The sequence below is a fragment of the Leptidea sinapis genome, chromosome 29 (assembly GCF_905404315.1).
Source record: "Leptidea sinapis chromosome 29, ilLepSina1.1, whole genome shotgun sequence".
Lineage (NCBI taxonomy): Eukaryota > Metazoa > Arthropoda > Insecta > Lepidoptera > Pieridae > Leptidea > Leptidea sinapis.
In genome coordinates, this window is record NC_066293.1 from 3,232,693 (window position 1) to 3,258,311 (window position 25,619).

The following is a 25,619-nucleotide window of genomic DNA, read 5'->3' on the forward strand; positions in this document are numbered from 1 at the left end:
TGTATTCATTGTAATTTGGTCCAGATCTGATAATGGCATCCATGAGAAAATCATAAAAGTCTGCCCTAATATATGCATGATAAATTTACGAATAACTCAATATCGCGCCAACTAATTTCGATGATTCTTTTTTTATTGGAAAGAATATACTTCAAAGGTTTGGCGAGGGTTTGGTAAGGTTATGATTATGGTATCCATGCCAATAATACGGAACTTCAATTCTTAGGAGCAAATTAACGATACACGGCCGAATCTATTATATTTTACATATCATTATTCAGTTTTTAATATAGTTATATTATAGTATTATAATTAATCAATATATTTAAATGTGGAAATAGAAGACATCATGCATTTAATTGATATATATTTTAAAAACTATTGAATTAAATTATTTTTACTTATACATTGTTATTATAATATTTATTAATTATTTTGAATTGATCCTCCAAAACTACCAATTCGTCTCTATCTGTGGTATTTTCTTTCCACAGTTTACCAGTTGTGCCTTCAATGTCGTCAGCCCATCTGCTTTTAGGTCTTCCTCTTTTTTTATTTCCCCGGGGCCCCTCTCACTCATTCTTCCGACGTGGCCCGTCCATCGCTATTTCAATCTCATTGCATGGTTTAGTGCGTCTATTACTATACTATGGTTGTTTCTCATATAGCAGAGTTGCAAGTTTTCGAATTTTTATCATACTTCGTTGACATGAGTGTGTTTAATTTGTTCATTTTCGATTTAAAATGTTGTAAAACATTGTATTTTGAATTTACTTTGCGAAATTTTTATGATTATGGTTTCCGTATTTGAATAAAAAACTCATATTATAGCTATTTTTTTAGAAAAATATGCCAAATATTGGTTTCATAGTGTTGTGCAGTTACAATTTTGCTATGGATAAGACGATCATAGAAGCAAATAGTAAATATGACAACAACAAATAAAAAAGATCAGATTAGACAACATACCTACCAATATGTATGTTCATAAAACTGGGATTAAAAAGTTGCCATGTCCTTCTTAAGATATATTATATAAAGAAACAGAAAAATAATTTTATTCTATCGATTATATTAAGTCATTTTATTTGTAGGTTCCCGACGGTTGAAAAATTGAAATATGTCTGGATGACTGTTCTAAATAGGCAAAATTGGCAGCCTTCAAAGCATTCTCAGCTTAGTTCAAAGCATTTTTTTAGAAAGGAAAAGTTTGTTGCACAGAAGCCGTGCTGGCCATATTCAAAAGATATCCTAAATATTTATAAAACGTATAATAAATATAGCCCTTTTTACACTGTTGAAAATAAACGCAGGTGGTGTTTATTTTCAATTGTCAAGTTTGATTTTTTGTATTTTTTCTTTATTACAGTTTAGTTATTATTTTGCCAGAAAACCTCATCAAGATTGGTCGTTGCGGAGATTACCTGCAATAAATAAACAGACTTTGTAAAGTACTGGTTCAACTATCATGAATATAAATCTTTATTATTAACACTTGTACATACCAAATATTATTTTGTATAGGTATCTTATATCTGTTTTTTAATTACAGAAAGATTAGAAGTAACCCACAAATAATATAACCGACTCACAAGAAAAGCTTTGACCTACCCCTAAAAACCCCTTCAAACTAATATAGATTAACCAAAAACGTCAAGAGATTCAAAAACCTCTCATCATACAACTACTTGATCCAAACTTGATACCTTTGCCTACAGGTTAGGGTTCCTCACATATAAATTAGGAGGTCCTTAGTTTTAAGATCCCGTCTAAAAAGCAGAGACATACCAAGATATTTGTAGGTTTCAGTCTCACTAAGCTATTTGAGAAATAATTATTACTATGAGAGTTGAATATGATCGTTGTTTAAAACCCTGCCTGCCTGAGCACATGGTCTTGTTAAGGTCGCACATTTATCCACACCAAATTCCATTTCGATTTCATGACTAAACTTTTGCGTGACATTTTAGAATGAAATCAAGTCCGTTTATTCTTAGCATATAACTTGAAATTATGTCATCTCTTCTGCGAAACTACTAAGTAGAATTCCTAAGGGATTCAAAGCCAGGCAAAACCTCGCTATTTTTATTATACTCTATAGGGTTTGATAATTTGAAAATCTATATCTCTATAAAGTGTATGACTCAAACACTGTATTAGAGTAAAACAAAGTTCTCGCGGCTCAGTTGCGTGCGCGTGTATCTCTAGCGGGCCGTATTACGTAACTGAAAACGGTCCCCGTCGTCAGCATATAGCGTGGGGGTACGGGTATTATTCTTATAACCTTGGAGGCACGCGTCACACACGGGAGTTGCGGGGTAGGGTAATCAGGCTGGGCGCTATAACTCTTTATTATAATTTCATCTTATTTTCTACAATTATTAAGTAGATTATAGGTCTAATGACTGAGGTGTAAAGCCATAGGGTTAGTTTAGGATTTAGTTCCCATTTCTTTTTGATTCTTCGGCATTGCCAGAAGACAATGCTAGCTTTGTTAATTTTGTTATCTAGGTGTTCTGACCATTTAACCATTCATTTTACCTTAGTAGTTAGTGTAAGGGTATAGTTGCCAAGTGCTCGTTTTTTGTGAACATTATTAGTTCCGTTTTACTAGGATTGGATAAGTTGTAATCAGTGCACCATTTTTCAATAATGATAGGGCAGTTTGTGTTACTTCACAAAAATTCTTAAATTTGCTATTCATATGTGGATGATAAATTTACGAATAACTCAATATCGATTTCAATCATTTTTTTATTTAACTGCTGTATTAAAATATAACATATTGACGCGTGAGTGGGTTAGGGATTGAAAATAATACTCCGCTAATAGGAACGAGTGTTTATTTGCATTCACTTTTCTGAATACGCCCTTCACTGGTCTGCCGCTGTTCCTCTGGTCGGCTAAGTCTCTTCCATCTTCTTCTTCCTATTTCACCTGTCCACTACTTCGGGATTGCGTTCCGTTTTAAATAGTTACCAATATAACTGGCTATAAAGGAACGGCTTCACAGTATACTAAATTGACGTCACGCTGTTCAGTAGTCGCTGTGCATATCGGAACATACCCTACGAGTATTGCTGACGGAGCTGTTGAAATTATCAATGTCTTGAAGTTTGACAACTCTCGTCATATACGTTGCTGCACGATATGAAGTTTGACAACTCTCGTCATATACGTCGAAGCGTTGCTACGCGACAATATTTTCATTATTTATTATGGTATTTAAATTTTGTTTACACTATTTTAAGTTTAATAAGTTTATTACACTTAAAATAGTGTAAATGTGCAAAAAAATATTTTAAACCTATACATAAGGGTTGACTTATTTTTGTTAATGTGTTTTTGTTCATATTTCAGATTTAGGACCTACGCCTGTGACTCAAACAATATTAATTGCAACACCTGAAAAATGAAATCCAATGACTGTCAAAACCGAAACTACTACACCATGCAAAATAAAACTATTGAACAAATATTAGTGATGTTAATTGTTCTTTTCTTTTAGATAACTATAAACGTATCCCTGGTATCCCTAAACTTGTTAAACTTGGCTTAGAACCAACCTTAAAATTAACAAAAGGAACCCTAAACCTTAATATTAGAACACATTTATTGTTACTGTCGATATAAGAATACACATATTATTTTGTTTAAATAGTTAAATATCGATAAAAATTATGGATTAATTCCAACCCTTGCATATTTTTTTGACTATATTGTCAGCTCTGCTATTACGTCATTACTCATTAGGTGATTATGTTGGTATCAAGACAGTACGCATTTCATATAAACGAGAAGCGACATTTCTCTTAATTTTCTATGGCCATGGCTCGTTAGAGTAATAGTGTTCTGTGTCTATGGCACTCCCGTCTCTTGAACGTAGCCAGAGAACCTAGTTTATAAATTCTCTTTGCTTGTTTCTTTGGCTTCTATAGTTCTATCACTGAATATTCACTTTTACGTCATGTTAACACTTAACTTTAAACTGTGATAAATATCTTATATTGCTAGTTTAAAAATTTAAATCGTTTGCATTTCATTATGAAATAAAATTTTAATGCAGGCAGTGTTTCGAAATTCGATTATTGTGAACAATTAGATTAGGTCTTTCTACATCCAACGCAGAACGGAGTCCACGGAGGATAAGCTGATCTAACGCTGAATCTTTTTGCTTGCGTTCTTGAATATTTTATCTTGCAAAAGAATTGCCTTGATATTCATATTTGCAATAAAGAAATTTGCTTTGAATCCCAAGTAAAGTAAACAATATGTTTTACTATGAGCAGGCATCAGTCCGCCTGAACAATTTATCATCATTGCTGACATGATTTGTGATACTTACCAACTAAATAAATAGTTATTGACTTTTGGCAAAGTGCAAGAACCACTTCATATCACATCATTTAACCTCCTTTGTACATTTCGACTATTTGACATAGCTCTGACTTGTCAATCTAGCTGTTCTTTAGCAATGTTTCTATAGATTTTGTTTAGAATTCGCATGAATTCCTTCTTTCACAGTGTTATTGGCTGGGTGCCAATGTCCATTTTGTTGTAGAGTAAGTACCTCTGGACATTGCCAAGCAGTAACAATTGTCATTTCTTGTCAAGTCATCATTTGTTTCAATTGGTCTGGTCCTATTGCTGTGTTTATTTCCCATGGAAGTATGAGCCCTACAGTTACTATATAATTTTCATTTGATTTTAGGAATATGTCTGTCTAATATCCTCATGCTGGGATTTTAAAGTTTTTCATACATATACATCAGCACTGTTGATTTAGGTGGTTGTTATTCAAAATCATTTCTAGCCTAAGATTAAAAAACCACAGTTGTGAGGGCTTTCAACTATATTAACCACACTATAACTGCATACTACTTTTAAATAACTGAATTCAAGAAAAATCTTCATTTGAATTTATTCAATTCAAGATGAAAGAATAAATTGTACATGCTGTTTCATAAGTTAGCTAGAGTTATGGGCTCCTTTATAGGTCTTGTTGTACCACACAGTATAGACTTTTTACACTTGACAATTTCTTTTTGATAATTTCCTATCAAACCCTTTATGAAAGAAATTAACATAGCTCAAGTAGCTATGAAAAATACTGGAATTAATCCTTTTGTTAAGATCAAGCTACAAATTAACCTGCAGGAACGTGAGTTTTAGGTACTCAAAGTAGTGAGGATGAATTTGAAATTTGGTATTTTTATATCTTATTACAGGGAAATAAAAAAACCAATTACATAATATGAAATTGGTTTTTTAGGCTAATCATAATATGATTATCCTCTTAATATTTATATAAATTAGTCATTAAAACAGTCTTTAAATTCAAACAATCCTGCACATTATAACAAAATATTGAAATCAGGAACTAAAATTAGATGCGAGAAATATGATAAGACTTACTACCTACCTAACTACCCTTAATGATCTTCATTTCAGCCGGAAGACGTCCACTGCTGGACAAAGCCCTTAATCAAACAAAATTTTTTTTTGAGAAAATTTAAAACTGGAAGAGGTTTGTAGGTCACTTGGTTGTGGAGATTTCTAAAAAAATACTCCTTTTTCTATATAGAGGGGGGGGAAATGGGGGTTTTGCGGAAATTATTTCCAAGTATCCATTATTTCGATGCAAAATATAATTAAGTGGGAAATTACTTACCAATATCCAGGACAGCCTCAACTTTTGCTACACTTTTTTTACAAGTTCTATACATATTAGTTGCTCCTACTTTGCTTTTTTTTTTTATCTAATATAATAAAATAAAAGAGGAATATTAATTCGGTCCTTTCTCCTAATGAGTCTTAGCAGTCCCAAAATGTCTGTCACATTGTAGAAACGAATGGCCACGGACAGGAAAGTATTGATATATTTTCTCAAAACGATTTATTCCAACAAGAGTTAGTAAGAATCTTATAAGAGTGTTATTTCTATTTTGTCCTCCACAAGCATCGCTAAAAACGTGTAGTTCTTTGACAGAGGGATCCATATTCTGTACAGTCTTCCACAATAAACTGCGTACTTCATCTATGCCCCGTTTAGCTATGCTTAAGCTATGAGGGTAAGTGTAGAAATCAGCAGAATTCGTCTTTAAGTCGTGAACACAAAACACATACAGCCATAGTTTTCTCAAATAAAACATCTCTTGAACTGGTATCTTAGGAATCGGCAGATTTTGCATATAATCAGATACAATGGCTCCTACATCTTCTCTTTCTTGACACAGTGCCAAAATTTCTTTCTGTTTATTATAAAACTTTTTAGCACGTTTAAGATGTATCATTTTTGTTGCAACCGCCATACTCTTTACATTTGCATTGGGTGATGGACTTTTTATTTTTGCATCGAGTTCTTCGCAAGTTGAGCAAACGTCTACTTGTGGGCGACCAAATTTATAGCCATGATTATCATTAAAATATTTTCTGTAATAGTCTTATTTTACGCATTGAAATTGGCGGTATTTTGTCAAAAAAAGTTCATGCATTATTTTGACGTTTAGGTTCGCTTCTAAATATTGTATATTTTTGCTGCTGTAATGTGATTGTTTTAAGGGAAATGACCGGATATGTTCATCAATAGCCGCAATTGTTTCGTTTGTTAAGACATTACCTCGATTACGATGCTGCCGTCGTTGATGTTCAGGTAATTTTCCCTCCGTTTTAAGGGAGGTAAGGCGAAAAAGAGCCTTATTTTTTATACCATATAAAATGGAGAAAGCTTGAAGGCATACCTGATTTTTTTCATTTCCTTTAGTAGCAAAATACGTGAACGAACTGTCACGCTTTTTCGGATTTTCGTGTTTTGAACAATGGCGATTAACCCTTGCGTATTCAATGAGACTCATCATATATATGTCTTGCTCATTTTTCGGACGTCCATTGTAAACGAATTTAAACAATTGCTGTTTTTCTTCAATGCTAAACTGCTGAGTGCATTTTTTATTACAGACACAGTTACTATTAGATTTTGCTGACACTAACCGCACCAGTACTTGTACTCACATAAGATTTGCCAAGTAAACGCTGTGTCTTCTGCTTTTCTTTTTTGTATAAATGGATATTTTTAACATCTCTTCTCTTCTTTTTCGGAGTCTCAGCTTCTGACTTATTATCAAGTGAATTGTTACAGCTACTTTCACTGCTCATATTCAAACTTTAGTATTGAAATAATAATTAAAATGTTAATAATCTTCACTACGCAACGCTCACCGAATGCAGTCTCAAAGACAACTAAAATGGCGTCAATTAGATCGTAAGTGTCGCGCCCCCCACCAATAACGATGCGTTTTTGTCTATCGATAAATAAACAAGCAAAAATAATCACTAACTTTTATACTCGTAACGTTGATAGTTGGAAGAAAAGAATACAGACAGGATTCGTTCTTCCAACTAAACTTTTTCATGGCCGCATGAATCTATACAAAGTGAGTGGTTTTTGTTCCTTTTTTCGAACTCACAATTTAGCGCTACGTCTATATAGAATATAAAAGTGTATAAAACTGAATATGGTTGTTCATTTTGAGTTACTGGTTTGCAGTTCTTGCTACTTTTCTGATGGGCGTATCAATGTGTTTGTTCCACAATGAAAACAATCAGTACATCAGGAAAAAACCGTTCGAAAATACTTAGTGGTGATGTTTTGTGCGTGTCATTAGCGCCGGGTTTAAAACATTTTCCAAAAACGGGAATACGGGTTTCGGAGTGTTATTTTTCATTCTGACTTAGAGGTCAATAGAAGAAGACAGAGTGAGAATTAGCAATGGTTTAAGTTAGCAGACTATTATGAATAAGGGGGCCGATCTTTAGTTTTTTCCTATTCCTGAGGTGATATAAAATATAATACGTAGGTACTGAGGTACCAATTGAAAAACTTTGCAGTTGGTTAACACATTCAATGCCACCACGATTTTCTAATACTTCCCAGCGATGCCGCCCTATAAAAAACGCAAACATGCTAGGTGTGCTCGCGGCACTGCAGGATGGAATTACGTAGCACGCTAGGCGTGTTCACCGGCACTGTTAAGAGGTAAAATCAAAGAAAGCGTTATTTCGGCTTCAACCGTGTTTATTGATCAGTCTTTCTCGAGTTACTGAAGAGATATTTTGTTTTTAGCAGTGTTTGTGCTTTTGAAAGTTAAATTATGGCAGTTAGTAGATTCCAAGGTAAGTATTTATCGTAATTTGATCAGTGAATTTCAACCTTTGGTTACTTATTTATGATTTTTTAGGGAAAACAAAATATGTGCAAGAAACAGTGGAATATGATGATGATGCGACGCAAGCAGATAGCCCACCCTCACAAAAACGCCCAAAAGTAGGAGGTGAGCCGATAACATATTTCTCTTATCTTGTCTTAAAACTTTTAGTGCACTTATTGTGACGTAGTGGATTAGTGTTAAATTGTAAATCATTCGGTCGGTACCTGGTACCTACTTTATGATATGCAGGTACCTATAGATAGCACATTATATTGTCAATATTAACGTATTTCATAAGGTTTTTGAAGCAGCACCGCAAGTAATTAACCGCATCAATTTTACACAAAAGAATTAAGGAACAAAAAGATTCTTAAAAAACCGACGATTGTGTTTGAAAACATTATTTGCACTGTTATATATTATCGCTAATAACACAATAAACAAGCCGTGCTGACTGCTGACGCATCTATTGTTTTACAAATAGGCTGATAACATTTCAACTCCAGATGTTTAAAACGTTACAGGAATCTGTCTACAATTCTAAGAAGTTTAGATTTTAATTTGGAGACAGTAAATGTTTTGAACTTATTGTTTATTAAATACTAGCTTTTGCCTGCGACTTCGTCCGCATAGAATAGTTAATGTCGTTACGTTACGTTAGTATATTTTTGGTTTTTTCGCCTAATTGTTTTTTTTTTAATAAAAATGACATTTATTAAAAGTTATAGCCACTTTATACGACTTTAAATAATTGTTGATCATTATTTGCTTTCAGAATACATCGCGAACGCATCAAGCTCACCGAACTCATCGCAAGATATATTTACAGAACTACAAGATGTACCTTACTCCCAAAAATGGACATATTCGCAACAAATGGATGAATATGACAAAAAGGATGTAAACACCATGACTGACGGAAGACCAACAATTACTAAATATAAAGAAATTGGTACCATGACTGAACCAGGGTTGACTTGTAACAACAATACTAATATTGAAATTCGATGCAATGAATATTTCGGAAGTGTTGTAGCATGCGAGCTAGCAAATTATCACGGTCGCGTTCGTTACGATAAAATGAAAGCTATCATTGATATTTTTAAAGAAAAGTGAGAAATTAGTTGCCTTGATTGTTTAAAAGGTTTCTATGATTCTCTTGAGGAAAGAAATGGAGTTCCTAAGGGTTGTGATTTCAATTGAAATAATAATAGTGATTTGAGAAATCAACGTCTTTATTAAAGCACTTATTGTGTGTACAATATTATAGTTACTACTTATGTTAAAGATAAATGTTAAAAAATCAACGTAATTAGACCAACAATATTATACAATAATTATCAATAGAAATTGTCCTTTTCTTTGATCAAATGCACATTGGAAAAATTTTTTTTTTGATAAGTGGAGTACAACTCTTACTTAATCAGTAGGTATCTATGAATAAGTTTAGTACCACTTAATATTTGTGATACGGTCTGAAACATTCCATGCACAAGCCTGGCTGTTGCGGACAGGTGTCGCAACCAAATAGCGACATTACTCTTCCTTTTTTTGTTCTCCAGCAATGTACGCATCTTTTTCGTTTGGTTTTTCCGTGATAATTTTTTTCCAATTTCATCAAGCAATGTACCTGTCTATGTAATGGGATTTGTTGTTCCCGTTCTATGTAGGGTTCCACGATGGATTTTATGACGCTTAATCGGAAATCATATAAGCTTAATTTTCGAGTTGAATACTCATTGTACAGGAAATAAGAGTTGATCATGACGATCTGCATGATGTGAATGATAACTTTTTTATACCACCGCAAAGATTTATGCTCGCACGTATAATATGATAGCATTTGGTCATGCTTATCTATTGCATTCATATTTTTATTATATTTTGTTATCATTTCTGGTTTTGCTTTACTTTGCCCCCTTCGATTAGTAATAATGTTAAAGTTGCCTTTGTATTTGCTAGAGATCGCCATGACTTCCCTCTTATCCAACCATTTAATTATACACACATTATTTTTATGTTGTATACACAATTCACCTTTTTTTAATTTTGTTTTTACAACTAATTGAGGATTATTTTTTCGAAATTTTCGTAGTTTTCCTGTACAATAAGTATTCTTATAGTATAAATCTTCTATCAAATTAACGCTTGTATAAAAATTATCCATAAATAAATGGTGCCCTACATTTAAATATTCTTTTATCAAATGCATTACCACTTTGTTAACGTGGTTTAATCCTCCCACAATAACATCAGACGCACCGCCGTACAGGTGCAGTTTCAATATTACCCCAGACTGGTCAGCTAGTGCATAGAACTTCAGACCATACTTATTTTTTTTTCCTTTCATATATTGCCTAAAGCGTAATCTACCTCTCCAAAGCATCATTGACTCATCAATAACAATATTTTTTGTTGGGTAATATAATTCTGACATTCTTTTGTTAAAAAAATCTATTATATTTTTGATTTTGCTATAACTTGTTGCTGTTTCTCCTATACTAACGCATAACATTCTTAAAATAAGTAAAAACCTATTTCTTGCCATCGTCAATGAAAATATTGGCTGATTAAAAAAAATTTCTTGTTTCCAATAATCACATAATCTATTTAGTTTTATAAAACCCATATGAAGAAGTAGGCCAAAAAACAGTTTCAACTCTTCACAACTTATTGCCTTCCACGATTTACTTCTACTTTTGTCCGCACTAGCTGACGACTTCTCGCGTTCACCGTAATTGTTAGTGCAATCTGTTAGCAATTGAAGTAACTCCATATTGCATATAGCATCAAAGTAGCCAATGGGTGTATCGACGATATCTTCTTTGAGGCCTGGAGTCTGCGTGAATGGTATAACTGGATAATCACAAGGATTACCTGGGCACCATTCACGATCGGGTACATTAATAGCAGGTACTTCTTCAATGTTCTGCACTTCCAGTTCGGGTTCCGGTTCCGGTTCGGATTCATCTGTTTCCATTTCGTCAATAATATTGCCACAGAGTATGCCATAGAGCTCAGCGTCAGTCAAACACGAAGTTGGTTCATCTCTTGGAGGAGTTGATTCCAGAGTTACCATAGCTCCTAAAGTTTCTTCTATCCCATGGTAAACCCAATTTGGGTCTTCCCATGAGCAAGATGGCATAGAATTGTCGATTGGATCCATTACCTAAAATGTAAAATCATTTTTTCAAATATCAAAAGTCATCAAAATATTATTAATATGACAGAAAATGATTAAAGTTGCAGTGTACAAATTGTGTGTACAAATACAATACGTTTAAAGTATCCCGCCAAAACTCGCAATGTTTGGACCGATTAAAGTGTATGAAACAAACAAATTATGTATCTATTGAATTTATTATACAGTGTAAACTCGTACAACAAGTGTAAATTCCATGTAACGTCACTCGATTTAACGACAAACTCTCTAAAGCATCGAAATCAATTGACTTTGGTTGGTTTAGTTTGTCTACCATACAATGATACACTCTACATAGCGTCACACTCACTCTCAATAACGACGTAAAATACCTTGTAAGTTGCTAAAATTTATAAAAACTGCGCAGCTGTGTACGTTTTTTTGTCGTTTTATTATCCTAGCCCACTATAATCTCGACAGTCGGCACCATGCAAACCGAACTTTCTAAGAAATTCATTCTTTTGTTTTCAAATTGGGATTGCTTGCACGTGTATCTACTGTTTTTGACCATGACTAATAAATAGGCGTCATTTATTTATTTATAAACACTTACACCAACATTACAGGTTATTACCCAATGCGTTGATGTCGTATACATGTCATGCATTATCTATACGGTATCATTTTTGTCAGACCTCAGTTGCTCACAAACTTTCAAACTGTAAACATGGCGAAGTAAAAGCAAAAGACGTCATACAAAAATAACAGACTATACCCAATAAGATTAAATAAGATTGTTTTTGTGTACATAACTACTAAAACTAGTCTGAAATATTTTTAGAATTCTGATTTTTCTTCTCTCCATTTAACGACACCTCTCTATAACGCCATAAAATGCACAGTCCCTTCAGTGTCGTTATTTGGAGATTACACTGTATTTGTTAAGATTATTATTTTTCACGTTAATGAAACGAACTATGTAGGTATCTTTCACATTTATAATAAGAGTATAATTTAACTTACCACCGTTTTAAGCGAAGTAATTAGCGAAGCCGGTAAGGATACCAAATTCTTCACAAGGACAAGCTGAGCTCGTCGTAAAAACAATCACAAAAGTAACACTAGTCGGGGTCTTTGCAAGAGTAATCACAAGGTCCAATAACACAAGCGGGGGTCTATGCAAGAGAAATCACAAGGTCCAATAACACTAGCCGGGGTCTTTGCAAAAGCAATCACAGGGTCCAATAACACAAGCCGGGGTCTTCGTAAGTATAAACGTAAATCCAGTGAAAGGAAGAGATCGTAGGAAACATCCGATGTCGAACACTTCGAACACTGATGTAAGGAGCTATACTAATGTTAAAGACTTGCTGCCCGTGGTGCAATAAAACGTGGGAATAGGACGCCGCCTGTTGCGCTCTCTGTTACAGACCTTACGGCAGGCATGGTAACGTCCCAATGTGCGGCTCACCTAATCTTTTTATGACACTCGGGTTTGTTTTATTACCAAAAAAATAATTGGCAAGCAACTGAAGTAAATGGTATTCCTACTAGGGACTTTATTTATAAACGATCGCCAAACGTATCTAATATTAGCAGTGCCCCGCGGTTTTACCCACGTCTTACGGGAACCATTTACTTTTTAGGGATAAAAAGTAGCCTATAGCCTTCCTCAATAAATGTGCTATCAAACACCGAAAGATTTTTTCAAATGGGCCCAGTTATTCCTGAGATTAGCGCGTTCAACCAAACAAACAAACTCTTCAGCTTTATAACATTGGAATAGATCCTGGGCAGGGTTTTGTCTTCTTCCGATGAATGAAAAGATATTGGTGAAAGAGAGAGAAGGAAACAGATCCGAGTTACACAACAGCTGATAAGCGTTTATAATTAGGTACCTAAAGGGGTACATTATAGGTAAATATTTTATGCAATTTATTTTATCTTTTTTGTTCAACCTAAGTGCCAAGGAATAAAATAAATGATAACTTATAAAAAATATTCTATATTTTATTATTGGCATTATAAATGTAGTAAATTGACCTAATAATATAAAAGATTGAGAACTGCTGGAGATGAACACGCCTGGTATGTTCGCGGCATTACATAATAGATTATTTTTGATGAACCTTAAAAAAATATCAGATCCTGGAACCACTTCAGAATACTTTAGCTTACGGCAGAAAGTTTATGCTCAGAGTCTTTCGGACAATAATATTGTCTAATCTTTGAGATATAGATGAAAAACGGTGAGCACGCCCGGCGTGCTGGCGGCATGCAGATAAGAATTAGTGTGGACACGCTAGGCGTGTCAATGGCACTGAATGTGTTAAGTGAGTAAAGTTGACTTCATTTTCACATCAATATTAAAAAAATAGAAAGACATACAATTCAGTAAATATCGAGTTTAATTTATAATGATTATTACAAATTAAGTACTTAAAGAATCTTAAGTTAGTATAAAGTATTAATTCGCAAACAGAAAACATTCAGTGTGATGGAAGAACCCGGTGACTATCTACCAATCTAGCTACATCCGGTTCAATACTGGTGAGTTGCAGCCTTAAATCTCCACGTTCGTTGATTTTCAAACGGTTTCTTTGTTTCGTCAGAATGTTTGTTACTACACTGAAGCTTTTTTGAACTAGGTATGATGATGGAAAAGCGATAAGGTATTTTTCAGCAATGTTCCACAATGTAGTATACTGTGTTTCAATGTTGCGTTGCAACCAGAACTTCTGATAGCCTTGGTTGAACTTCTACTTAAGCTCTTCGTCTGTGCTGATGGTAATCAACTCTTCTTGCATTATCTCATTGGCTTCTTCTATGGCTGTGGTATTGTACGGATTTATTATCCATTGAGGAATTTGTAAATTTAAAAGATCCTCAAACCTCTCCGTAAAACCCTTGTGTAATGCGTCCAAGTGAGTGACATATAAAAAAATGTCATCTTGAAGCATTTCTGGTGATTTTGACAAATGCGGAAACTGCGAATATTCTTTTCTGTCTAAATTTTGTTTATAAAGTATAAGTTTACCCACGAAGGCTGATATTATTGATTTTGTTTTAATCAAGTTAAGATCGTCATTCTGCAGCTGCAAATTAACTTTATTGAACTATCCAAAGATATCAGTCAAGTAATAAATATCTGTTTTACAGTTGTTCAGATTTTCTTTCAAATTCGGATCTTTTTCTTATAAAAACTCCAACACTAATTCAAAAATGGCTGAAAATCTTTCTGAGCAAGAGCCTCTTGATAGCCAGCGATCTTAAGTGTGCAGAAGTAATCGAGTACAGACTTCGTCGTTTTCCTCACATATAGGTGAGCAAATAACCGAGAGTTCAAAGAATTGCTTCGAATCTTGTTGATAGCATTTATTACATATTGGAAAGACTTATGCAATCTTGGAGTCAGTTTTTTTGCTACTAAATGATGCCTGTGAATCACGCAGTGTATGACCAGTACATCAGGTAGGTTTCGCTTTAAGTGAGCTATAAAACCACGATCACGACCAACCATAGACGGTGCACTATCAGTCGCTACAGAAACAATGTTCTTTCATTCAGAAGCTAATAAAAGCGTATTAATTAAAAAAGACCGACATCATAATTATGTAATGGTAAATAAACGCAGTAATGAAAATTCTTAAAGAATATATATAATATATTTTTTATTTACATTTTTTACGACTATTCGGCGAAATACACTGGCCTGCAAAAGTATCACACTTTTCAAATTAATTTTTTTTCTTAACTATAGAAGGTAGAGATTTAAGATTAAAAACGTTTTGTTGCAAATTTTATAGGCTTTAATTCTTAGAAACTAAAATTATACATAAGTAACATTTTTAACTTAAAAAAGATAAAACAATGAAAATAGACGTTTTTAGATTAGTGTAAAAAAATTCAACTAAAATGTATTACATGTTATTTAATTTTTAAGAACTGGTATTGCCTCCTCGAGCTCTGATTACAGCTTCGAGCCGGTTTGGCATACTGAACACTAGGTTTCGGAGCCGATGTTGGGGAATATTCTCCCATTCTTCTACCAGGGCCTGCTTTAGTGCCCAGCCGTAGTAGGTGGTGGTCTGCGATTTCTGACTAGCCTCCCAAGCTCATCCCAGGCGTGTTCAATCGGGTTGAGATCAGGACTTCTTGATGGCCAAGCCATCAAGCTGATACAGACCTCCTGAATATACTCTTGTACGATATGAGCCGTGTGTGGCCGGGCATTATCATTATGATGCTGATGCATCGATCCATCACCCATATTTGCTAAATACGGCCCTGCATACTCATTGAGAATCTCTTGAGCATACCTTTGCCCAGTGAGGGTGCCATTTTCTATGGCTACTAGCTCTGTGCGACCTTCTGAAGATATGCCAGCCCATACATGTATACTGCCTCCACCGTATTGGACTCTTTCTGAGATGCAGGCTTGAAGGTATCGCTCACCAGGTCGCCTGTAAACACTTCGCCTTCCATCAGAAGTGTAAAGGGAGAATCGAGACTCATCTGCAAACAAAAAACCATTCTTCTTCATCCCACTGCATGTTTTCACGGGTGTATCGCAGTCTCGCTACTCGATGCTGTCTCTCGAGTTTTGGGCCACTCGCTGGTCTTCGGGGTTTCAAATTTGCTTCAGCAAGTCTTCTTCTCACTGTACTGTAACTAATGTAGTCCCTCCGGGTCTGAAGTAGCTGTTGCTGGACTTCAACTGCATTTTGGTGGCGATTTCTTAACACAGTGGAAATAATATAACGATCTTCTCGGGCACTGGAACATCGGGTACATCGGGTACTGGGTCTGCCATTACAAGGTCTCCTCAGATGGTGTCCAGTCTCTTCGTACCTTCGCTTTACCTTCTGGACCGTTCGTACCGTCACACCCACCATTATTGCAGTGCGACGCATACTGATAGAGGCATGATAAATAAATGTTATGTGCTTTTTAGCATAAATTTTTAAAACAAGACCCATCGATCTTGAGAAAAATTTAATACAGAAAGAAAAATGTGAATGGTAAAATTGTAATTCGGAAACGTCCACTTTGAAAAAGGAATGGTTTTGTTTTTGAAGTTGTTTTTCAGCCAATTCTTAAAAGAAGGTTACCGACTATAAAGTTTTTATGTACAAAATTAAATTCTCTTTTGAGTCCTTTTTATTTCGAAAGTATATCTTGTGAACTTAAAACGTTATCCCAATTTTAAAAGTGTGATACTTTAAGGCCAGTGTATTATATGTCAAATATTTAAGTAGATCTTACATGATAACATCATTATAATTATATTATCGAATCATTAATTATCATAACTTAAACTACAAAAATAGTTAATAGAAAGTAAATCATAATTACTTTAAAAAAATTATAGATATTAAAAAAATAATAGGTCAGGTTAAAAATTATCTATTTGGCGTGAACTTCCATAGGGAAGTTTAAATATGTAAGTTTAAATTATGTGCAAAACAATTATAGCTCATATAAATTATATAAAATATATACATTTGTATGAGCTACACCGGAGAGCAAAAAAATCGACTCAATTCATACTTTCACACTCAAAGTGCTCTAGGTTTAAAATTAAGACCTAAATCTCAATTTAGGTCTTAAAATCTTTAATTCCTAGATGTTAGCTTCTATGTCGTAAGTAACTGTATGTCGGGTATCAGGTTAAGCTCCGCGATGTAATGATTAAGACGCGCGAGAATTAATCTTTCGTAAAGTTTCCCGATCGAGTTAATTAAGCTAATAGGCCTATAGCTACTCGGATTAGCTTTAGGTTTATTGGGTTTTGGGATACCGATAACAATGGAATCCTTCCATTGTTCGGGGAACGCGCTATTAGACAATAGAATATTAAAAATGGTAACCAATAAAGTAATAAGAGTCGAGGGTAGGATTTTAAGAACCCTATTGTTTATAGTGTCGGGCCCCGGGGCCTTCTTGGAGTGAAGCTCCTTAATGATTAGCTTCACCTCTTCGTAAGAGGTGGGTTTTATTACATCGCCTGAAGGGCTCAGAGCGGAGCGACGTTCAACTTCACGATCAACTTCGTCAACGTGTGTTGGGTCGGCTGCTGCATTTGGAGAGCACTGACTCTCGAGACTATCGGCGAGGCATTCAGCCTTCTCATCGTCATCGAGCGCCGGCTGCAGTCCCGGTCTGTCCAAAGGAGGCATGACAGTGGGCGGCTCCTGTTTGAACGCGCGAGGCAGCTTCCAGAAAGCCACATGTGATGGCTTAAGGTTGCCGAGCAAGCGGTCCCAACGTTCGCCGCGGAGTTCCGCGATACGTTCCCGTACCACCCGCTGTAGGTAGCGGAGGTGGCGCCTATTCTCGACCGACGGATACCTGTCGTAAAGTCTAGTGGCTCTGTGCTTCTGTGTGAGTAAGTTCCTGACCTCTGGAGGCAGGTTTAGGCGATGCGGTTGCATCGTCGGAACCTGCCTGGAGCAGGCCTTGATCCTATTCTGTAAATGTGACGTCACATGAGAGATAGCACTGTGAGCCGTGTCGACCGAGTCGATGACGTCCGGTATACGGTCAAGTTCGTCGGACTTGATACACTCGAGATCCTTTTCCAGCCGTTGCCAGTCGATCACTGTTTTCGTCGGTGGTTGAAAGTTAACCGGTGGGCCTAGATTTAGGACGACGGGTCGGTGGTCTGACTCTAATTCGTGAAAAACCTCGATTGAATTTACATTGAGCGTTACGTTTTTGAGTAACGCAACGTCTAGAATATCGGGTCGGTGCGCGACGTTATCCGGATAACGTGTTGGTTCGTCGGGTGCTATTACTGAAAAGTTCCGCGTGTCTGTGAGCGAGTCTAATAAAATTCCGTTTCTATTTGTGGCTCTACTGTTCCAGCTGGAGTGTTTGGCGTTAAGATCGCCGCCCACTATGACTGCGGCCCCGTGGCCGAGTAATGCTTCTATATCTGTGTCTAATATTTGTTTCGACGGCGGAAGATAAGCTGAAATAACAGTGATCGGCTGGTGATTCGCCATACTGACCCGGATGGCAGAGGCCTCGGTGTTAGTGAGGACCGGAGGATCTATAGGTATACAGTGTAGAGACCTTTTAAAATAAATGAGGGTGCCGCCCATACGGGTGGTGCGATCATTCCTAACTAAGTTATAATTAGCGATACGCGGATCGCGTATACGTGGTTTTAGAAATGTCTCTTGCACTAAGAATAGGTCTAATTGATGTTCGTGAGCGAACTCCTTCACCAAGTCTAGTTGAGGCTTAAGGCCTTGGGCGTTAAAATACGCTATACGGAGCGTATGTGGTTTAACCCGTCCGCTTACGTAATTAGGCATCGCGAATGTTGTTTTTATACTTTAGCCCTATATCGGTGAGGGCACGGAATATTTTGCCGTTGTCTGCCATAACTTGCAGGAGCGACGGCGGGTCTTCCCGGACAGCATCGAGCCTGCTGGCCAGGGCTGTTATTTTATCAATGTCGAACATCTCTGACAGTTCGAACATTAACGCAAAGGTGCTGCCACCTTTGTTACCTGTTGCCGCGGACGCGGGCGCCGGTGGCCTCGGTCGCGGGACCGACGCCGCCGGGCGGGACGCTAGCGGAGGCCGGAGGGGCGCGGGGGCCGCGAGAGTGGCCTCTGTGGCAGCGTTGGCAGCCGGAGGAGACCTCGCCCAGGCGTTTACCTTCGGAGGCGGCGCAGGTTTGAAGGTTGGAGTGAACTCCACCTTCTCTGCTCTGCCTTGCGGCTGGCGGCGCCCTGGGTGACGCTTGTGTTTGGGTGCCTTGGGACACCCGCGATAGCTCGCGGGGTGCCCCTTCTCCCCGCACAAGACGCAGGCCGGGGGCTCCGCGCATTGCGCTGGTCGAGGGCACTCTGGCGTGCCGTGTTTCCCGAGGCACTTAACACACCTCGGGGTGAGTTCGCAATTGCGTGCCGAGTGCCCGTATAATTGGCATCTGTGACACTGACCGGGCCCCCCGCGGTTGCGAGGAGCTTCGGTACGGATGCCCTGAAGGGAACAAACCGATTTAATGTTGAAAATTTCCTTTCCCTCTTGCGTGAGGTCGAGGACTACGAGAACCATGTTAAATGGTTGTTTATTGTTGGTTCCGCGCATACGGTGCACCTCGTGTGCAGGGTAACCCTGCTCTTTGAGGTCCGACAGAATGTCGGCCTCGTCTAACTCTTTGGGGACGTTCCTAATAACGACCCTCAGACGCTTCTCCTCAGGCAGGGCGTACGTGTGGAAACCCACACTCAGCTCTCTAAGAAGAGATGTCAGAGCGCGGTGGTCCGCTACCTCTCTGGTCTCTAGTTTGATTAGAGATTGGTACGCCCTCGCCTGGAAGGAGAGCGTCTTCGGGATCCTATTTTTGATGGCTAACCATCGGCCTCGGTCCCCTATAAAAATAGGAGGCGGGCGCTTGGTCGGAGGCGGTACGCGGGCTTTAGCGGGCGCGGGCGCGGACGCGGGAGCGGAGCCAGTCGTGGCCGCGGCTTTCTTTGCGGGTGTGCCATCAAAAGAAGGCGATTCTCGACCGCGCTTCTTCTTGCGACTGACGGTGATGAAGCCGTCAGTATCCGACGCGACACTCTCCGCTCTCGGCGGTAGAGCGGTTTCCGGCTGGGCCGGTGAAGCACTGGAAGCCTGAGGGGCTTCCGTGCGGTCAGGACTGACCGCGGGGACCTAAGGGGTCGCCTGCGCGTCAAAGTACGCCTGAAGGACAGGCGGACGGGCTGATCGGGTGATCACTTTCCTCGGTTTGACCGAGGCCACGGAACTTGCGTCGGACGCATTACCTATATCCATTTCGGATTCCCCGTCGGAACTCGAAACGTCGGATGATGATTTATATTTTTTGGATTTCGCTTTAATAGCGGCATCCACTGACTCATCTATAGATTCCTTAATTAACGGAGCGATCTTCTCCGTAAATAGCTTATCTAGCAGGGCGCTTAGAAGGCCCTCGTCGGCAACCATTGGTGAAGCCATGGTTGTTATTAATAAGTTAAGCGGGTGACAACCCTCGCTGCCCGAGTCAGGCAGAGGGGGAATATAATGATAAAGTGGACAACTATAGTTTAGTTGTGCACTTGCACATTAATAAAATACTATTAATAATAATAAAGTATGCAAAATTAAAAGAAATTAATAATAATAATTAAGCCTAAGACTTAGCTTTGCTGGATGTAGACTGGCTGGGCCGGAACCCCGATGTACGCTGTGCAGGCCCCCACGGAGAAGACACACACGGCACGATCTGCATCACTCACAACACACACGATTAGCGTGCAGAATCGCGAAACACAGCACAGGTGCTAACTAACACGATCGTAAAACCGGGTAATTAACACTTATAATAACTAAGCTACGTTCCGCGAAGGAACGTAACAGGTGCGAGACTCAAAGAGTCCCGAACAATAGCCAGCCGCGCGATAACAATAGCTAGCCCAGGTGGCCTGAGCAGATAGTGCGATAACGCAGGTAATAAAAATATTCGAAGGAGGACAGATAACGCGGCACGTGTGCTCGCGTTGCCTGCCTGAATCGAACTGATAAGGGTGACAGGGGTAGGTCACCTTTTATACCCACTGTACGCCCTAAGGTCGCGCAATGCTAACTGAGTAAACGAGTACGAAATCATACAGTGACCATTCCTCGACTATTGTGACGTTGTCTAAAAGTTAACTCTGCCATCATTGTTTTTATTTTTAAGGCTAGACCGATTGAGATTTAGGTCTTAATTTTAAACCTAGAGCACTTTGAGTGCGAAAGTATGAATTGAGTCGATTTTTTTGCTCTCCAGGTATATTGATAATTCAATATTGAATAAATACAAAGCACACATGTTTATATATACAATACATGTCATATTAATGTATGAACTGTAACTTACTTAATACCCACTTGCTTATCAGATTTTCCGGCACAATTATTTACACTACTTTCTTCCATAATTTATAGAATCTTCACTTAACTTTATGAAAGTATAATAATAAATCAATTTCAATAATAAAATAAAGAAATGCAAGAAAGTGAAAGGTGCGCGAGAAATGAGACGCACCAAAAACGTTACTATGCCATTTGATGAGTAGGTTTTACTCTCCATATTTTTCTCATACCGGGCGCCTTATATGAAAATCGATTCTCCTTTGATGTCAGTCTCTAAATATGTCGCCAAAAGCAGTTCTTGGCACATAATTTCATCTTTTTTATATCGAACATATCCTAACAACAGAGCTTCATTGCCGGGTAATGTAGACTCGTCCAACTGGAGAGAGGAGAGAGAGATATATTATAGGACGCTCACCAAAACCATCATCGCCTTTAATAGATGACGCAAACTTGATGCTTGAAAAAGTGACAAGGGTTAACTTTTTTTGTCAGCATGTACTCTTGATAAGTGGTCATCCATTTTTGAAGGCTTCATGGCATCGTTACTGAATACTTTTTCATATATGAGACACATCGGCAAGTGCTGATTTGATGGAGATGCAATAAATTCTAACTTCAAGAAGTCCAAACTGTATTGTCTCCATTTTTCTTTCGTGTCCGCCATCATAAAACTCTCAGTAATCCTGCAAATAAAAAAATAAGAAACTATCTAACTAAAAAACAATAATAAACTGTTAAATTTACTGGAAATATTTTACAATTGAAACAACTGAGGAAACTGCAAACTGTTGCAAACAATCTACAGATAGCTCAACTGATCACTATCACACAGTGGGGCAATGCAGACAGCGTCCCCAAGACGCTGGCTCCATTATATAAATACAAACTTTTTTCTCGCCTTTGCAAAATCTTCAGCGAATCTGCTACATCTATGAATTTGGTCAAATCTTCTACCGGACATAACAAAGCTGAAGATAGTATGATAATATAAAGGATCATTAGAAAATTATCCTCAGTAATTCCTCGTATTCTACAGGAAAAAATTTTGCATGGACTGTTTCTAGTAGCTGTCTGTTTTGACTGGTCGATAAAACGATCTTGAATATATCTAAAAGAGTACTATTTTCATCTATGTGAACTTGAATCTCGAAGGATGAGGCATCAAACTGAAACTTTGGAAATGGATCAACAGTATGGGATCATATCGTATCAGCATGTTGGATAATTTCAGTCGGTTCAACAAATGTTTCATCACATATGACATCTGGAACACATTGAATCTACTAGGAGGCTTCTAGGCAGGGGCGTGCATTGGTTTTTCTGTCATTCTGCATGTAACCGGCTGCTACACCCGTAAGTCAAAATATAACTTCTTAAAATTGTTTTCGTTTTTCGCGTCGAAGATTCTTAAGTTTTTCCACCAAGATAAATGGCCCTTCATCGGATAGTAACGATGTTTTTGTTACTTCAGAGTTTGTGGGTAGTTCAATATTTCCGCTAAGAGAATCATGCTACTTCGATTTATTCTCATATAAAGTAGTTTTTAGTTCGTAGTGACGGATGTGTATTGTGTCTATATGTTGTTGTGTTTGTGAGTTTATATTATTTATATTGATGAGATATGATGACTTCGGTACTATTATAATCGAGAGGTTACAAGAAGGATGTTATATTATTTTTCGCTTCATTTGAGCTCAAATTTGTTATACGCTAATAAGCTATAAATCGTGCTTGTCCTAGCTCTCAGATAATTGTAAAACTAATCCTCGTACACCCATCAACGCTAACTTTCGCAACAAGATTGTGTGGGATACAGTGTCGAACGCATCTAGAAATACACCAATACATCTTTGGTTCGACTCCATCGCAGATGCCACTTTAGATAAAAGGTAATGGTCTTATCCGCGGGATCCCTGAGTTTCCCTATTCCTTTCAGAAACAGATAGATGGGTCGCGGGACGTTATATTCATGCTGCATAACAGACTTGCAGAATTCCTGCTCTTCAAATTTTGTGATGCCATGCTAATTTTGATATTCAATAAGCGTGCCCATAGCAATGCTGTTGTATAATACATAAGCATGCCTTAAGACATTTCCTTATCGAGGTTTTAGTCGTCCCCTCCAATGGAGGAGTAAATCTCTCCGATGATTTCATGTAACCTCGCGAACGATTATGTAATTTCCTGATTATCGTTGTGCCCATAAGTTATTTATTAGGTATGATAATGCGTATTAAACCTTTTTTTTATGGAAGAGGAGGACAAACGAGCGAATAGATCTCCGTTAAGTGATCAACGTCGCCCACACTCTTGCGACACCAGAGGTATCACATGAGCGTTGCCGGCCTTTCAGAAAAGTAAACGCGCTTTTTTAAGGCAACTGTATCGTCCCGGAAACACCGCACAAGGAAGCTCATTCCATAGCTTTGTTGTACGTGGAAGTAAGTTCTATTAAAACATTACTGTGGTGGAACGCCACACATCTAGATGGGGTGGGGATAATATCCTAATTTGTGGCGTATTGTGTGAAGGTGGAATTCGGTGGCAGGAATCAGGTTAAATATCCCCTCGGAAGTTAAACCTTACTGTGGTGGAACGCCACACATCTAGATGGGGTGGGGATAATATCCTAATTTGTGGCGTATTGTGTGAAGGTGGAATTCGGTGGCAGGAATCAGGTTAAATAGCCCCTCGGAAGTTAAACCTTACTGTGGTGGAACGCCACACATCTAGATGGGGTGGGGATAATATCCTTATTTGTGGCGTATTGTGTGAAGGTGGAATTCGGTGGCAGGAATCAGGTTAAATATCCCTTCGGAAGTTAAACCTTACTGTGGTGGAACGCCACACATCTAGATGGGGTGGGGATAATATCCTAATTTGTGGCGTATTGTGTGAAGGTGGAATTCGGTGGCAGGAATCAGGTTAAATAGCCCCTCGGAAGTTAAACCTTACTGTGGTGGAACGCCACACATCTAGATGGGGTGGGGATAATATCCTAATTTGTGACGTGTTGTGTGAAGGTGGAATTCGGTGGCAGGAATCAGGTTAAATAGCCCTTCGGAACTTAAACCTTACTGTGGTGGAACGCCACATATCTAGATGGGCTGGGGATAATATCCTAATTTGCGGCGTATTGTGTGAAGGTGGAATTCGGTGGCAGGAATCAGCTTAAATAGCCCTTCGGAAGTTAAACCTTACTGTGGTGGTGGAACGCCACACATCTAGATGGGGTGGGGAAAATCTCCTAATTTGTGGCGTATTGTGTGAAGGTAGAATTCGGTGGCAGGAATCAGGTTAAATAGCCCTTCGGAAGTTAAACCTTACTGTGGTGGAACGCCACACATCTAGTTGGGGTGGGGATAATATCCTTATTTGTGGCGTATTGTGTGAAAGTGGAATTCTGTGGCAGGAATCAGGTTAAATAGCCCTTCGCAACACTACCTGTGATAAATGCGGTAGAAGACACAATGAAACTATGTCTCTACGCAACGCCAACAATTCAACGTCCAGTTCCCGATACTTGAAGCAGCTCTGAGTTGCACGCGGTCAAATGGTTTGAGCTGGTAGTGGGGTGTGCCAGACCAGAGATGACAGCAATACTCCAGATGTGGCTTGAAGTATTGTCGTGCTAAATTTATAATGCCCGACATTATTACCAAAATTAACAACTTCTATGCAATCCTTACCATCAAAATCCAAAACTTCTTATAGCCATTTCATGACTAAAGGCGCATATTGTTTTGTGTAGTGGTTTTTTCTTTTTTTTTGATTTCATGTTAAAGTTTAAGAGCTTTGATTGATTCTGTGGAAAAACCCGGATGTCCGTCGATACACTGGTACCGTCGTGACAGCGTACGCGGATGAGGTAAACAAGTATTTAAATCTTTTCTTTCAAAAGTGTAAGCTATGGGACTTATGTAATGGCTTAAGGCAAATTTTCGCAATTCTGTGGTGTATGTTCGTTCGGTGGTATTTTTACACAAAAACCTTTTTAAAATATCTCGATTCGTTATGTTGATTGAAGACAGTTCTTCGGCAGTTTTCTTTTGAAAACGCCAGGTTATTGTTCATAAAGCGGTTAGTTTCTTCTGTTTTCGCCTATCATTGTCTTATTTCCAATTTTTTTATAAACTTTTTCTTTCTTGGAGTTAATCATCATATATACCCATCACAACGAACAAATGAAAATGGTTTTATCAGAATAACATATATGTATATGCAAACTATATGTTCGCTTTTGTTATGAATAATTACTATTATGTATGTACAAATATGAACTATCACATACACATACATTACAATAGCACGTTTACTAGTTGAACAAATGCTTCTCTCCCCAAAAAATTCTCTGATATACTTAATTAATTCTTTTGCGTGACGAA

General features: G+C 37.8%; 2 protein-coding genes across 6 annotated transcripts in view; one reads left to right on the forward strand and one right to left on the reverse strand.

Moving 5' to 3' along the window:
• Positions 1 to 5,323, reverse strand: part of LOC126973288 (vesicle transport protein GOT1B) — a 276,130-nt gene extending 270,807 nt beyond the window's left edge. The window contains exon 1 of the mRNA XM_050820504.1: positions 5,311 to 5,323. The gene's annotated coding sequence lies outside the window, so the exon portion shown is untranslated. The remainder of the gene's footprint in view (positions 1 to 5,310) is intronic.
• LOC126973283 (uncharacterized) overlaps positions 3,944 to 25,619 on the forward strand; it is a 40,077-nt gene continuing 18,401 nt past the window's right edge. Inside the window, exons 1-3 of one of the 5 annotated variants that reach the window (XR_007731315.1) lie at positions 3,974 to 7,433; positions 7,547 to 8,330; positions 8,983 to 9,374. The gene's annotated coding sequence lies outside the window, so the exon portion shown is untranslated. Of the gene's footprint in view, positions 8,331 to 8,982; positions 9,375 to 25,619 lie in introns of those variants that run through there. The other 4 variants (XR_007731316.1, XR_007731318.1, XR_007731317.1 and 1 more) reach the window with 4 other exon arrangements.